General features: G+C 41.0%; 1 protein-coding gene across 10 annotated transcripts in view; it reads left to right on the top strand.

The window, feature by feature from the left end:
• LOC119501436 (RNA binding protein fox-1 homolog 3-like) overlaps positions 1-15,482 on the top strand; it is a 466,701-nt gene that overhangs the window by 330,023 nt on the left and 121,196 nt on the right. The window lies entirely within an intron of this gene.

Here is a 15,482-nt window from a genome sequence, read left to right on the forward strand (position 1 = left end):
AGATCATGTGTGATTAGTCAGATTGGTTTTGTCTCCTCGGCGGTTTGTATTCTCACCACAACAATACCCGCCCAGTGCTTCGCTGCTTTACACTCCACACTACATTTATATCTCACTAATGCACATCGCAGATCACTTTAATCCTCCACTGTTTTGCTAACTTGTATTTTGTACCTTCACAGAAAACACAAAGTAAATGAAATTATTCTCCAATGCACCACATATTTCCCCAGCTTTGCCACTGTAAACAGTGCGAGCTGTAATGCAGTTACAGATGTGTCTCCTGCAGAAGACTGTGTGTGTGTGTGTGTGTGTGTAGCTTATTGATCGTGAGTTCAGATTTCTGGGGAGCTTTTTTTTTTTGAGAGGGGTGTAAAGTTATTTTACGTGGATGACTTCATTATAAATGTTGTCTCACATCTTTTTTAAACTTGGAAGTGAGAGCAAAACATGACTTAACACAAAAAGCATGTTGAGCATGCTGTGAATGAAGCAGCAGCTTCTGAGGTATCGATTCAGAGCTCCAGTTTCTGGAGAGAGAGAGAGAGGATGTTTTGGGGCCAAAGTTACTCTAAGTGGATAAATGAGCTCACATTTGAAAAAGTTTTCTTTTTGTTTCCAAGTAGAGTGGAAGAGACAGGAAGGTGTTTGATTTCCAAATTATGTCAAAACTGAAAGAAAATAATACAGGCGTGCGGTGTTGAGTGTTTTTGAGGGCCTCGCTCCAACACAGGCCTCCCTGATACTCCTGTGATGCCTGCTGGGTGTTGATGCTTATTGAGAGAGTCTTCTGGCCTGTTTGGAGGTGTGCTGTTAGGATGCACCTTTTTTACACCTCTAGTTCCATCACTAATCCTCCCTGCAGCCGGTCGGAGCGATGACCACACTCTCAGATGTAGGCCGAACAGAGTGAAGCCGTGATGCTGACAGTTTACAGCCCTGCAGGCTCATCAGTGTGACACTGGGCCTTTTTCTACTCTAGTGGGCTTTTTCCTCTCATCAGCTATAGTGTGTCTGCGGTTTTTCTGTGTCTGTTTATGATCCGTTAAAGTTAGTCCAACATTTTACTACTTTTTACTCATTTAAGAACATTATTATTTTAGCTCCGAGCATTAATTCAATACACGACTCCTTATTTTATCGTTTCAATCTGTAACTCGGAAATCTATAATTATGTCTTTTTTTTACTTTGAAGTATCAGGATACCTAATTTCCGAAAGATCACAGAAGCCAAGTCAGCCAAATGACAAGACAAGGCAGTAAATGTGTCTACATTATGCGTCCGGGTTAGCTTCAGATAAGAGGTAAAAAAGGAATAAAAGGAATTAGTGTATCAGTTTTTAAATAAGCTCAACCTGAAAAAAGTAAATGGTGATATAGTGATGATTTTATAAGTCACCTTACTAGATGTGCTGATCATTGGAGTGTTACTTGGCATTAATTTAGGTAATAGATTCAATGTTGAAGTCATTTGTAATATTTACCGGCTTCTTAAATGTGATTTGCTGCTTTTCTCACTTTTTAATACTTTAGTGTTTTTAACTTTTTTTTTTTTGAATTTGAAAGCGATTTGAAAATGCTACCATGGACAAATTGCAATGATACTACTCAGACACTTTGTTGACAAAATGATTGATGGACTAATCGGAAAATGAATCATCACATTAATAGGTTTAAATTCAGAGGATGGGAATACGCTTTTCGAAAAAACTTTAATATGAAAGAAAAATGAATCAATTCATCTTCAATATTCTCTCGTTCCAATTTGACCAATAAGAGGATTCACTTTTTTATATCGCTGTAGATTTAGCGTATTTTTGGACTGTCGGTGCGACCGAAGCTGTTTGTCCTAATTGTGCTGCATATGTCCTGTATTGTTAACGCTGCGTGATGAAGCCGAAGACTGTTTTCCACAATGTGGACAAGAAGGTTATTAACTAACTAACAAAACAAGCAATTTGAAAGCAAAGCAGTGACTTTGGAAATTTTTTTTTTTTTTTTTTTTTTACAATTTTCTCACATTTAGAAAAAACTATTTATTGATTAAACTGACTATTAATCCAAAAACAGATGAAAATGGATGTCTGTTTGTGCCCTAATGTAATAACAGAAGCAGTGACACATATTTCTGACTGCTAAGCCAGTAAATATAACAGTTCCAGCTTCACGCGACACTACGGGAAGTAGAATTAAGAGCGTCTTCTCGCTCTCAGATCAACATCTATTCGGCGGCAACATTCGCTGGATGACTTGAAAAGTGAAACTGCAGGAGTCTTGCTTTGCAAGTGTCATTCCTGAGAAGATGTAACATCACAACCAGTGCATGATCAATGATTTACCAGCCACCCCTTGGTATCTCCAGTGTGTCTCTGGCTGTGTGTGTGTGTGTGTGTGTGCGTCAGTCGGCCAGCGTTTAGCTGCGAGAGGAGGGTGGGACCGCCTCCTGTTTGAACTGCAGGTGGTGAGCATTACCTGCGGTCCCTCCGGAGGCCTGTCAGCCGTGCATCAGTCTGGGGAACCTGCGAGCTCCCCTCATTAGAATATTTATTCACCAAGCAGATGTTCTTATCCAGGGCAATTACCTTTGGCTTACATTTCCCCGTTGCCCACTGATATAGATGAATGTGTATACAAAGACGTCCCAGGTTATGCATGGGGCCCCTGGGTGCCACCCACCTTTTTTCCGCCCCATATGCATGGCGGGCCAGCCAGCGACCGTCTGGCCTGCCACCGCGCGCAACCCAAACCCAACCTCAACTCCACTATTGTAATTGGAGGAAGTGGAGGCGACATCTCCTGCAATGGCCACACAGTGATGGAGAGACGGCCTGTATATCATTCTCTCCACCCGGCTGTTCCTTTGCATTAGAGACAGAGAGAAAAAGGGAAGAGGCATGGAGTGGAGAAACCATGCATGCTTCTGTCCTCCCCTCAGTGTGATGAATAATTTAGCAGTGCAGGGCCCTCGCTGTCGAGTAGAGATGGTGGTAATGGGGAGACTGGATATATATGGCATGGCAAGGAGCAATGGTTTACGTTAGACTTCCCCAACCAACGCAGTGGAGTGTGCCGCAGGCTGCTCACATGGTGTGTTTGGCCTGCATTAATGCTTTGTTTTTATCTGCAAAAAAGCTCGACAGAGACGTCCACAAGCAGCCGTTTAAAAATCAGGAAGGAGCCGGTTTGAGGCTTTCTAGCTGCGGTCATTAGTAAGAATTCCCTTTAGGCAGACGTTCAATCAAAGCTGTTGTGATTTAGTCATATATGGTGCATTATATAGCAAATTGTATCAGGTTAGATTTTCTTAGACGATGAAGAATAGATGGAAGCACTCCTCCTCCAGTGCATATATATATATATATATATGTACAGCATTATGTACAATGCATGCATATGGTGTCAGCCTCTGGTGAGACGTTACAAACCCACACAGAGGGGGGGTTTGCAGCCTCACCGGCAGACGATGTTGAAATTCATGGCGGACTGTGTGTAGAGGCAGAGCTGATCAGCCATTCTGGGCGGGAGGGCAGCGAGTCCAGGCCGCCGGTTTCATATTGCAAGATGAAGTGCTTGCGATCGTTTGTTAATGTATTAATTGATCTGTGTCCTCAGACGGGCGAATCAGGAGTAGTGTCACGTAGACTCTTTAGTACTCCCCGAGACGCCTTCATTAGCTGCTGCTGCCGGCCGGCTCTCCACCCCCATTACAGGGCCGCGTCGCCACACACTTTACCTGACTGCTGTAATAACTTTAGACATTTCTATCTCCCGGCAAGTCCTCCGACAGCCAGAGCAGTTTGGGGGCTTAACATCAAATGTGAGGCGCTTTCTTTGAAAGGCTTATACTGCAGGTGATTCACTCTGGGGGCGCGTCACGTGCCGTTGTTTTGTTGCTCTCCTTTTCTTACAAGTTTCAGTAACGGCTGTTGCAATCAGTCATTAATTTCCAGCTTAATGTTTTATAATCTGGAAGGCACGCATGCCTTTGTAGCCGGGGCTGATGTAACAGCTCTGCTACAAAGCCGAGATAAGGAAAGCAGCGGAGGCAAGTACATCCAGGAAATATCTGTTTAACGCGCTAATACCAATGAGATTCAAGCAACTTCATCAGGTTGTAAATTGTATATATTTCCAGTGTGAGTCTGAAAAACCTCGAAAATCAATTCCCAAAGAGAATATAGTTTAGTCGGATTTTTTTTTTTTTGTTGTTAACCCAGGCCTGCACCCTTTGTGCTCTGCGGGATCATTAGCAATCAGTAGCTTTAACAATAATTCTGTCAGCTTTTGGTCTCTTCCCCTTGGGGCTAATGGGTCTAGAGCCCAGCTAATTGTGATTAGACTCTGACAGCAGGTTTTACTTGCAGGATTTTCACACCACAGTCCTCTTTGATATTAGCTGCACAGCTGATAAAGAGATTAGATACAGGAGGAGAGAGAGAATGGAGAGGAGTGGGGGGTTGGGGGGCGTTCTTAAACTACAGAAAGACACCTACACGGGGGAAATCACTGGCGAGTTTAGCAGAGGAAAATAGATCCGGACGCAGTAAAAGCCTTGCGCTCGCTTATTGCACCTGCTATCATTAGCGCTTTTGTACACATGGTCAGCCTCCCAGGGAAAAGTCATTATCCAGCTGTGCCGTTATTTTTCTGCTGTTTTCTCCTAGTGGAGTGTGACTTCAGGGCTATAGCCAGCGCACCATTTAATGCCTCCAACACAATAAAGGACTCTAGCCTTAATGATGTGGGATTGGATGGCCATGCCTCAGGTTGTCCAGGGGCTTGTGAGCTGTTACTACGAGCGGCCATTTTGCCTCGCCACTGTCGAGGCTCCGTGTCAATTCAACGCCAGTCATTCCAGAGGAGGCGAAAAATAAAAAATCTGATTTAATGATTAACAGCGGCGGCGGCGGCGGCGTTTGTTTAAAGGGGTCCTCTCTCTCACTGAGATAGTAAAGGAGTGCAGCTCGAACAGCAAAACAATGAGAGGCTGGTTGGAGTAGTCGGATGGAAAGTTGCCAACGCACGCCGACTTGCCAAAAACACGAGATAATATTGTCTGTTTTTCACTCATGACTGAGTGAACAAAACCCGGATGAGTGAATCACACGCGGAGGGATGTGTGATTATGCAGAATAATGTTTTAAATTCAAGCGAAGCAGACATTTTACATCTTACTGACTTGCAGAATTAAATATTAAAATTATGGCTTCTCCAACAAATGATGATCCAAAGAAAACTGGAGCAAAGGTTCAAAGATTTTGCCCCAAATTCCATGACGTCTTAAACCTAAAAATAGACAAAGACACCATTTGAAGCATTGACAGTAGGACAACAAGTACGTTTCAGGATCACAGCATTTAAGCCTTGGAGGAGCAGAATTTAGACGCTATGGCCTAAAAATGTCCCCCTTCAGCTGATCTAAAGAAAGAAATGGCTTCTCTCAGCACCAAAGTTCCCTTTCCTCTCCTCTCTCTGTTCAAAATGTACTTAAACAGAAGTATCTGTTTAAGTGGACTTCTCCACTGCCAAATGCCATTTCGCAGTAATAGTTTTTTTTGCGGTCTTATTTATTTATTTTACTTTTTGCGGTCGGCCTGTTGCGTTGCCAGTAACTCCAGAAGTCTCTCATGGCAGTCCTTCATTCTCCTCAGCAGTGTTGCAGCAGAAGGCGTGTGCATCGCTAACACGCCTGTGCCATAGATATGCCCTGAAGTGTCAGCTCTCACATACGGAAAAGATTGGAGGAGAAGCCCCTGTGAGAACACCAGCAACATATCCACTGGCAACCTGCCACGCATGATAAGAAAAACCACTTCTGCCCTCTCTCTCACAGCAACAAATGTAATTTGTGTGCTTTCTACTGTTTTATACTCAGTTATTCAAATAGAATCATCAAGTCGCACTCTTTAAAATTCAGAAACAAAAAAATGCTGGCAGTAGGTTTTGTTGTTGTTATGATATCTCTCTAACAAACTGTTTTCAGGAATTAAAGTTTCTGTATACGGTGCGATATCCAGAGCATCAATATAGCAGCAAACACATATTTGCTATGTAAAGATATAGAGGAGTAATGTCTACCTGAGCAGAGAATGAGGTCACATGAAGTGTAATCAGAGCTTCTCTGTGCTTTGTTTACATAGCCGGGCCGGCCGCGCATGTCTTGCCTGGCTAGTTCACGGCTACCGCCATGGTGGTTACAGCTGATAACGCTGTACTGCTCTCTCAGCACTGTTGCCATTGTTTGCACTGTTAGCACCGTTAGCATTGTTAGCTGCTAGCTGCCGGCTCAGCCGTCCCCATGTTGAGAGCCGCGTGGAGGCTATAGATATGCTCTGAATTCTGTATTGAGCACCTTTAAAGCTTTATGTAGAAGAACTTATATTTTTGCAGTTAAAGCAGTTTACATATGCAAATCTTTTGGAATATTCTTTTAATTTTACTTTTTCCGTTTTCAGCTATGCCTTCTTAAAGGGGACCTATTATGTTTTTGTGCTTTTACCCTTTCCTTTAGGGTGTTATGTAGTTTTTTGACCATGTAAAAGTTCTGCAAAGTTTTAAAACCCAAAGTCCACGTCAAAGGGAGTTACTCTCCCCCACAGAAACACTGCTCCTGAACTGCCTCAAACACTTTGATTGAAGGACCGCCTTTTCTTCCGTAACGTGGTGATGTCACCAAGTAACACATTTTTATGAACCTGAAAATAAGCATAACAGGTCCTCTTTAAATCAATTTATTGGCAGCAGGTGTACCTCTAAATCTCATTGGGACACTATGTACAAATTATGTACCCATATGTCCTTATACAACTCATATCTACATGCAAACATTCACATTTACACATATTAGCATATATTAGTGTGAGTTATATGCAGATAAGTTACTCTCAATATTAGCGACATGCATGTTTTATGATACACAAATAAAAAAGCATGGTTTATATGATATATATGAGGCTCAGAACTACTTTTCACAGGCTGTATAGCTACCATTAGGAACACAGAGGTCATGTCGTCAGCATTTATTTATCTTTTGGTAATTTTGGTGATTTAGTAACCTGGGAGGAGAATACAGTAGATTCTGCCCTACAATAAAAAGTTACACATGGTGCATATTTGATTTGCTGAATCTAGTATTTTAAAGTTAAACTCTTCATTAAAATGAACTAGAGCCTTTGAGTTTAATATGAAAATCCTCCAGGAGTAGCTGGGTGTCTTGCAGGTGGTAATCTGAAAAGGATCCAGTCATATCTGCTTTTCCACCGGCGTTTTCCATACATTCGTTTATCTTTACGGTTGCAAAGGCTCCATTCAGAGCTTGTTATATACTCTTCTCAATCAATCCGTGGGAGTATAAACCCCCCTGTCACGTAAAAAGGGGTTAAGAAACAGTGTGGCACACAGGCTGTAAAATTAATGGCAGGAGAGTGACATTAGTGTTATAGGTTATTGACCGATTTCATGGAATTTATGACCCTAATCGAGAGGCAGTGTCAAAGGGAATGAAGCAAATAAGAGTGGCGCTGACAGCAGGGCCGCACTGTGGCCACTGGACTCAACAATTTGAGCCTTCCCAGTAAATTGTGGCTGGGACTTTATAAGTCTCGGCGGAGGCCCCTTTCGCTCCGGCAGTTCGGGTCCTGAGGCCGTGCCCCGGGCCTACCTATATCCTCCAGGTCAGACACAGCCAGGCTCAGCGGATGATGAGAAACGTTACTTCATCTCACCTCATGTCAGGCTTGGCCTCTCCCGGTGTCAGCCGGCATCTGTTTGTGTGTGTGTGTGTGTGTGTGTGCGCTTATGTTCATCCACATTATGTGCACACTCCTGTCAGTGTGATTTTGAGTGTGTTTGTTTGGTGGGGCGGGAGGTGGGCGAGGTGTTCGTTCTCATGTAGTTTTTATGAACATTATATAACCTGCAGTATGTTTGTAGCTACTGGTGTCTGTTTCCATGCCCGGTGTGAGCTGGTCAAAGCTCCTGTTTAAGCTCCAACTAGAAACGGAAATATTCAGCAGCGTGCAAAGGGCTAGCCCGTAAAGATGACTGAACTCCTGCTGATAAATAATTCTCAGTTAAAGGACTGTATAATTCCCCAAATATATATCCCCAAAATGTATAAATGAATAGAAGATGACATGATTGTGTCCAAATAATCCAAACAGCAGCTGCTTTTCTTTGTTTGGTTTTGTTTCTGTTTTAACCTTTAACACCCGATAGAAAGTAATTTTTTTCAGTTGTTCACTATCAGTATATTTTGTCAAGTGTTCACTCACCATGGTTCATATGCTGCCTTCACATCCTATTACATGCAGCCGAGAAAAAAGGTTCACTTTCGCCTAGTTGTAATTTTGAGTCGGATATTAAAGGAGACATATCATGCTCATTTTCAGGTTCATACTTGTATTTTGGGGTTCTACTAGAACATGTTTACATGCTTTCATTTTCAAAAAACACATTACTATTCTCATAATGTCTGTCCGGATATACCTGTATTCACCGTCTGTCTGAAACGCTCCGTTTTAGCTCCTGTCTCTTTAAGCTCTCCTCCCTAAAAAGCCCAGGTTGCTCTGATTGGTCAACGTTTTCCTTTCGCATCTGCGCTGTAATCGTCTTCACAGCGTCACTCCAGACAGAGACTCACTGTGTTGTTGTCAACTACACAGAGTTTAGCAGCACTTCTACCGGTGACTGTATAGTTGTGACATCACAACATTACGGAAGTCCTGACGGCTCGTTTAAAAGCAGTTTCTGAATACGGGCTGTGTGCGTTTCTCCGTGGATTGAGTGTTTTGATAGTTTCACATTATTTAGTATATAGCACGCTGACCTGCTTATAATCAAATACAGCAATGTGGGACCTTTAAGATTTCCTGACAGCTACAATATATCTCCCACTTGGTGAAAGGAACTACATCAGTGTCGCAGCATATCGGCTGCAAAGCCACCATCACTAGCAATTATATTTAAGTAAAATCCAATATTAACACTAATACAATCAATTCACCTTAATGTGAAGAGAGCCATACACTGCATCTGGCTTCATACATTAACAATCTGGTAATGCACAGATTAGGGCTGCCCCCTCTTAGACTAATCGGTCGTTTTGGTCTCAGTGGACTAAGATTTCTTTAGTCGATTTTTTTTTTTTTTTTATGCTTTTTTCATGCTGAACGACTTATTTCCAAGAAACGTTTGAGCACATCTCTGGTCAACAAAAAATTTACAGTGTTGGATCTGTGTTTTTTGGACATACAGGCCAAATGACAGACACTTCTAAATAGTCCAACTTGCCCTGATGATAATAATTCAACATGCCTGGCTAAGACATGCATAGTAACTGTAAATAAAGGGAGTGCAAACCAAGCAAAAGTGTTAATGTTCATCTACTTCCGTGTTTCGTTCAGGTGCATAGAGATAGTGCTAAATAGAGGCAAGGAATGAATATTTAAACTAGGCTCACTTCACCCAAAGACGCTTTCATTTATCTAAAAATAGACGCTGACATTATCTTGTTGTCAACAACTTGGCTTGCACCTCCCAACGAGCGGCGACTCTGTGCTGTTTGTTTACTCGGGGTCCTTCAGGCTGTGCGAGGAGGACGGTCAGCTGTGGCGGCAGTGCCTCCGCCGTTCTGCCCCAGCGCTCTGTGGCTTTGTGCGGTGGCTTTTGTGCTGCGCTCTAACCTGCTTTAAAATCCCTTTAGTGCGGTTCTGACATGCTGTGCTATCACATCGTGGCCTCTGCAGAACGTATAGAGCCATTCAGACACTGTGCAGAGTGAAATGAGTTTTATCCAGCGGTTGACGATTGAATGTAATGGCACTCTCTCCGGGGAGCGGCGTTTTCTATCCACTGATGTTCGCGCTGATACGATGCAGCGCTCGCTCTGCACCGCTGAGGAACAGCTTGGTCTCAGCTCTTTTAAATTATACATTTTCATGACTAGAATATGGGAAGAGAGTGTGCCACTTCTGGACGTTTACATTAAACAAAACGGATACAATGTCTCACATGTTACATAATCCATGGGCATATGGATGCATTAGTGTTGCCTCTGTTGTTGTTTTCTGAGGGAAAAATATCAATAAAAGGACGATCGTTGTATTGCTTTGGTGAAGACATTAATTAGAAAATGATGTTGCACGAGCGTAAAATAAATAATGCTGATAGTTTTATGACATGTAATGAGAATTAATATCTATATGAATGTCACCGTTTGAGGTTTGAGAGCTTCCATGACAGCTTAATCCCAAGACACAACAGAGACAAACAGAAAATAAATGTCTCTGCCGCGCTGATTGATGACGTGCCGACACCCCGGCTGGCGTTTTTCATATAGCGATGAACATGTAAACAAGGACAAGACTCTCTCTCCGCTTCTCATCATCAGCGACGCCGTGGTATTTGACAAGAGAGCGCAGTAGTATGCTTTTTTTAATTAAAAAGAAAAATTCAATAACCTTATCAAGACTTGCCATTTTAGTTTGAGACGTATTGATCGGCCGCTCAGTTATGCAGATCCGTCGCTTTCATCTTCTGGGCAATTTTGTGTGGCGGCCTCTGGTTACTGAAACGATCTCATTTCAGAAAATCTATTTCATATATTATTCAGGTTATGTTTAGTTCGGCTTACAATACAATATTCAAATATGTTGTCATGTCGTGTACAGTGTGTCTTAATATCAAAGGGCGACAGATTAGAGGTTAAAACGGAGGCAGTTTTCTACAAGAAATACTTCATAATCTGAGTAGAAAACATTTGTGTGAAGGTGAGTGCTGTCACCAGAGATCCAGGACAAGATGGACAAACTCCCGCTGGTGAGAGAAGTGAAACTGTGCCACTGATGATCTGTCGCAGCAGTAGGCTAATTGCCCACACACCTCTGTGTATCTCTGTTCTTTTTTTTTTTTTTTTTTTTTTTTTGTTCAATACGTCTGCTAATGGAATTAAAAACATGTTGCCAGGGGTCTTTGCAATTTAGAAAATAAGTCCATTAAGTTCATTAATTTAATAATGGGCAATATAAATGAATAAAAAGTATTGCTCAATTAGAGGGGAGCGTACGGTTGGCTGTTTCACATTCATTCGAAATCACCTCAGTGTGCAATAGCTTAATGAGATTATAATGGAATTGATATCGCATAGGTAGTGAATTAAACCGTTACCAGAGAACCCATTAGGAATGAAATTCTAATCCTGAAACACTTGTCACAGCTCAAATAGGCTTCTACTTTTGTTATTAGCCCGTCAGTAGAAGTGGTGAGGAATCCACAGTCTGAAGGTGAATCTCTTGCGATGATGATGAAATGAAGTGATTGTCCTGGATGTGTGTTAATAGCTGTGAATGTCAGGCAGTCCCTCAGTATTTGTTTGGTATTGTATCATTGCTGTATTGGTGGCATCAGCCCACTGATCCCATCAGCGGCCGCCTCCTCAGGTTTCATAGCCAGCGTTTCCAGACCAGCAAAGCTGCTGAGGACTTCAGTTAAAATTACACAGACAGCACATTCATAGTAATCTAAAAAGGTCAGGATAAATTACACTGCTTATTTCAGTGAAAAAGGCAGGTAATGTGATCTGCTGTGAGTAGTTTTTCATGCTGGCCCCAGTACATTCTCTCTGGCGCAGATTTGACTCTTTGACTTTTACACACTTGACACTTGATGTCAATTTACTGTCTCTTTTTTAAGACCAGGAGGGATTGGACGAGATGAACTTTTCCTTTTCATCAAGATATTACAATAATTTGAGGTGTTTTATATTCATAATGGCTTTTTTTACAGGAACATTTAAAATAATGTGTCGTCGGAGGATGTTGTTAAAATCAGAAATAGATTGCTTCATAATTTAACTTTTCATTTAATGCCGGCGCAGTGATACACCTTGTAAATCCACGTTATCAGCAGTTTGTGCAGCTTCAGCAAGGCAAGCACGTCAGAATGTATTATTAGTGTCAGTCTTAATGTACTATATATAATGTATAATGTGCTATGTAGAACAGATTCAATCAAAAAATGAGATCTCTGCTGCTTGAAAAATGTGGAAACAAGAAATTAATCAGGGGAAAAAAAAGGAGAAACTCAAACAATTTACAGTACGTTTGAAAGGAGCCGGCATGCCCTTGGCTGACAAAATGAGCACATTTTTTAGCCTGAGTCCTTTTTTATGTTAGAGATAAAGTACAATAAAAATGATTCAGATTGTTATTTCTTTCCAAAATGGAAATATTGTGTTTTCAGATGGAAAGAAAATACAAATCTTGTGGCTACACTTTAGATTCTCCACGTAGCGCGCTTTCTTTCATGAATTCACAATGAGCTGTAATCCGAATGGGACATTTTTTTTGAACAAGCAGAAAATACAACCGGAACAAGCCGCAAAGTAAATCACACAGTGCCCAGAACATACAGGTGTGTTCTTTTACTCTGAGTTTAAGCCTGTGAAATCTCCTCACACAGAACGCTGTACTCTACAACCTGAGTTAATTTCCTCATCCTGAGCCACAAAAAAAATAAAGTCAAATGAGGATTTTGGGTCATGTGAGAGGAGAGGAGCCGTGAGATTACAGCACTGAGCATCCTAAAAAAAGAATGAAAGGAACTAATCAGCGAGATATGGTTGTCTGCGATATGAAAATAGGCTTGTGTGTGTCAAGCTCTCTGGGTGTGCGTTTTGTGACTGAGAGACATGAAGGCGCTGCTTTACAAAATGAGACAAAGAAAAACGAGGAAAGTCCCGGATATGCATACTGTACTTAGTCCTGAGCGAAGCGAGCGTACTCTATATTCTCTGCTGTATGTGTGTGCATATGGGCGAACATGTAAGTGTGTGTGCTTAATTAATATTTAAGCCACCTTCAGCATACCCTGGAAAGGAAGTAAAGGGGATTGTGTTCTCATGGATCCTTTAATCCTCTGAATTAGCAGTTTAATAACAAGAAGCCATTTGTAGATTAGTAAGATCAAGCTTCCAAGACGTGCTTGTGTACAATCTACTTAAATGCTTTGATTTTTGATGTTGGAAAATTCCCCTCACACACGCTGCATATACAGTGAGAGTGCAGCTGTGTATGTGTGTGTGTGTTTATGGCTGTTATAGGGCAGGCTGTTCTCATACACTCTTTTATAGCTGTACCTATGAAGAGTAATGCACTATAATTCGTATGTATAACCCATGTAATCAATGTGTAATCATGAGTCAGGACAGATGACGTAGTATAAAGAGTGACACAGTTTGCGTAGTGAGGAGGTCGGAGGTTGGATGATGGGTCTGAAAACACAGGACTTTCACCCAGGAAACAGCTGTTTGTGTAAAACCAAAAGTCAAAGTTGACTTATCTGTCACGAAACTGTCGTACTTAAGGAACTCCACTTATGTAGTTATTTTAACATTAACGTTGTCGTATTTGTTACGCCACTTCCCTAGTTATTTTAACATAAACGTTGACTTATTTGCTATGTAACGGTTTTACTTAAGTAACGCCAAGTCCGTAGTTATTTTAACCTAAACGTTGACTTATTGTCATGTAACTTGCGTACCTATGTAACACCATTTTTGTAGTTCTTTTAACCTAAACGTTGACTTATTGTCACGTAACTTGCGTACCTAAGTAACGCCTCTTCTGTAGTTATTTTAAACCAAACGTTGACTTATTTGTCACGTAACTTACGTACTGAAGTAACGCTACTTCCGTACTTATTTTAACTCAAATCACAATTTTTTTCTAAACCTAACCAAGTAGTTTTGTTGCCTAAACACTGCAGGGGCTAGCACATTTGCACTGATCACTCTTGTTGCTTGACATGCATAGGAAAACGCATGAAAAATAACAAAATAAATGTAGAAAATAAAGATATATATGGACCGTTGTATGAGGTTACGTTGCATAGCATAAAACAGGTACTATTCTATTATGTCTTTTATCAAATTATGGATTAGTGCTGAAATTATTAGCTGAAAATCAAAGCACGGGATATTAAGTAACAGAAAATCTGATAATTAATCAATTGAAAGTCATTTATTTAGCAAAAAACACCAAATATTCTCTGGTTCCTGCTGCATAATTTGCAGATTTATTTATTTATTTAGTTATGTATGCATCTGTATAATCTAAAACATTTTAATATAGAGTTTGATCAAAGTGTTATCTCGTATTGTTCCCAACCATTTGTGTTTGTACAGTTTGTATTGTTTCATGCTGAGGTGCATGTTTGTAGGAAACATCCCAGCATGCACCAGGATAACAGATGCATGGACATTAGTCTTGTTTTATTTCTTTCCCTGCATTGTTTCTAGTGTATTGTGTTGTACCTTTTGTTCCATATGTTTTCCCTTGTTTTACTGTTATGCAGCCGGTTGTTTCAAGTGAACGCAGTGAGAACGTGAGTTGTGCACAATCGGTGATGTACTCTTCAAAACTAGTATTATGGCTCATGTATGGGAACAGGTGGTCCGGTAAACAAAAGGGTTCCAGATTTGGATTCTGGCTCTTGTTGTCCGTGTGTGGATGCTTTCTATACACTGCAGAAGGGACTTATTCATTATATTTATTATGAATAAAAGCCTGAATTGTATCTGTTTTTCTCAAAACGTGAACTTTTAAACGATATTGGTCACCGTCACCCACTCTCACTGACTGCTGCGATGCAATTTGACATTTACCTTTCACGTCATCAACACACGGGTTGCGTGTGTAGGTGCGGCGCTCTCCGTTAGTACTGAAACAGAGCGGAGGAAGTTGATAGACAGACAGACAGTACATGTAATTTAGTTCAGTTTCTTACCCTGTTCGCTTTTCGTGGTTATAAAGAAAGAACTAGAGAGAAAGAGATCTGCAGGATACCTATTGCTACGTGCCTCCCCCTGCTGATTTTGACAGAATCGCTCATAAGTTCAAAAAGTATTGAGTGCTCTAATAGTGCTACATTCTTATGTGAGGAATCTGATTAATACATGTATTATTCAACTTCTTTCGTTGATCGTCTTTTTGTTAGTTATTTAACCTTTCTGAGGATATTGCATGTTTAAATCAATGAATTTTATTTTATGATAAAAAATTGCCCCCCTCAGTCACTTCATCCTGGCACCTGTCCTGGGTGTCAGACTAAAAAAAGTGTTTTCTAACGTTACTCAATACTAATACTTCAGTAAAATGTATGAGTATCCTCCGCGTGTTCGGATTAAAACAATGAACCCCAAAGTGCTCTCAATGAGCAGATCATGTGAAAACACAATTCTTCTGTCTTTTTATGTTAATTTGTCTTGAAATTATTCCATTAGCTAAATGGAGGGCTAAATGTTTCTAATATAATACGTTGGGGTTATGGAGTAATTTCTTTACACACGCACACACACAAAAAAAACCTGGTTAATTGACAATCATTAGCTGCAACCTTTCTGTGATAACAGAAGGAGTGACTTATCTTTTTAATTGGTAAGCAAGGTACTGACGCCGTCGACTACTTCCTGGCGTTTCATTGAC

The sequence above is a fragment of the Sebastes umbrosus genome, chromosome 14, assembly GCF_015220745.1.
Source record: "Sebastes umbrosus isolate fSebUmb1 chromosome 14, fSebUmb1.pri, whole genome shotgun sequence".
In the NCBI taxonomy this organism is placed as follows: Eukaryota; Metazoa; Chordata; class Actinopteri; order Perciformes; family Sebastidae; genus Sebastes; species Sebastes umbrosus.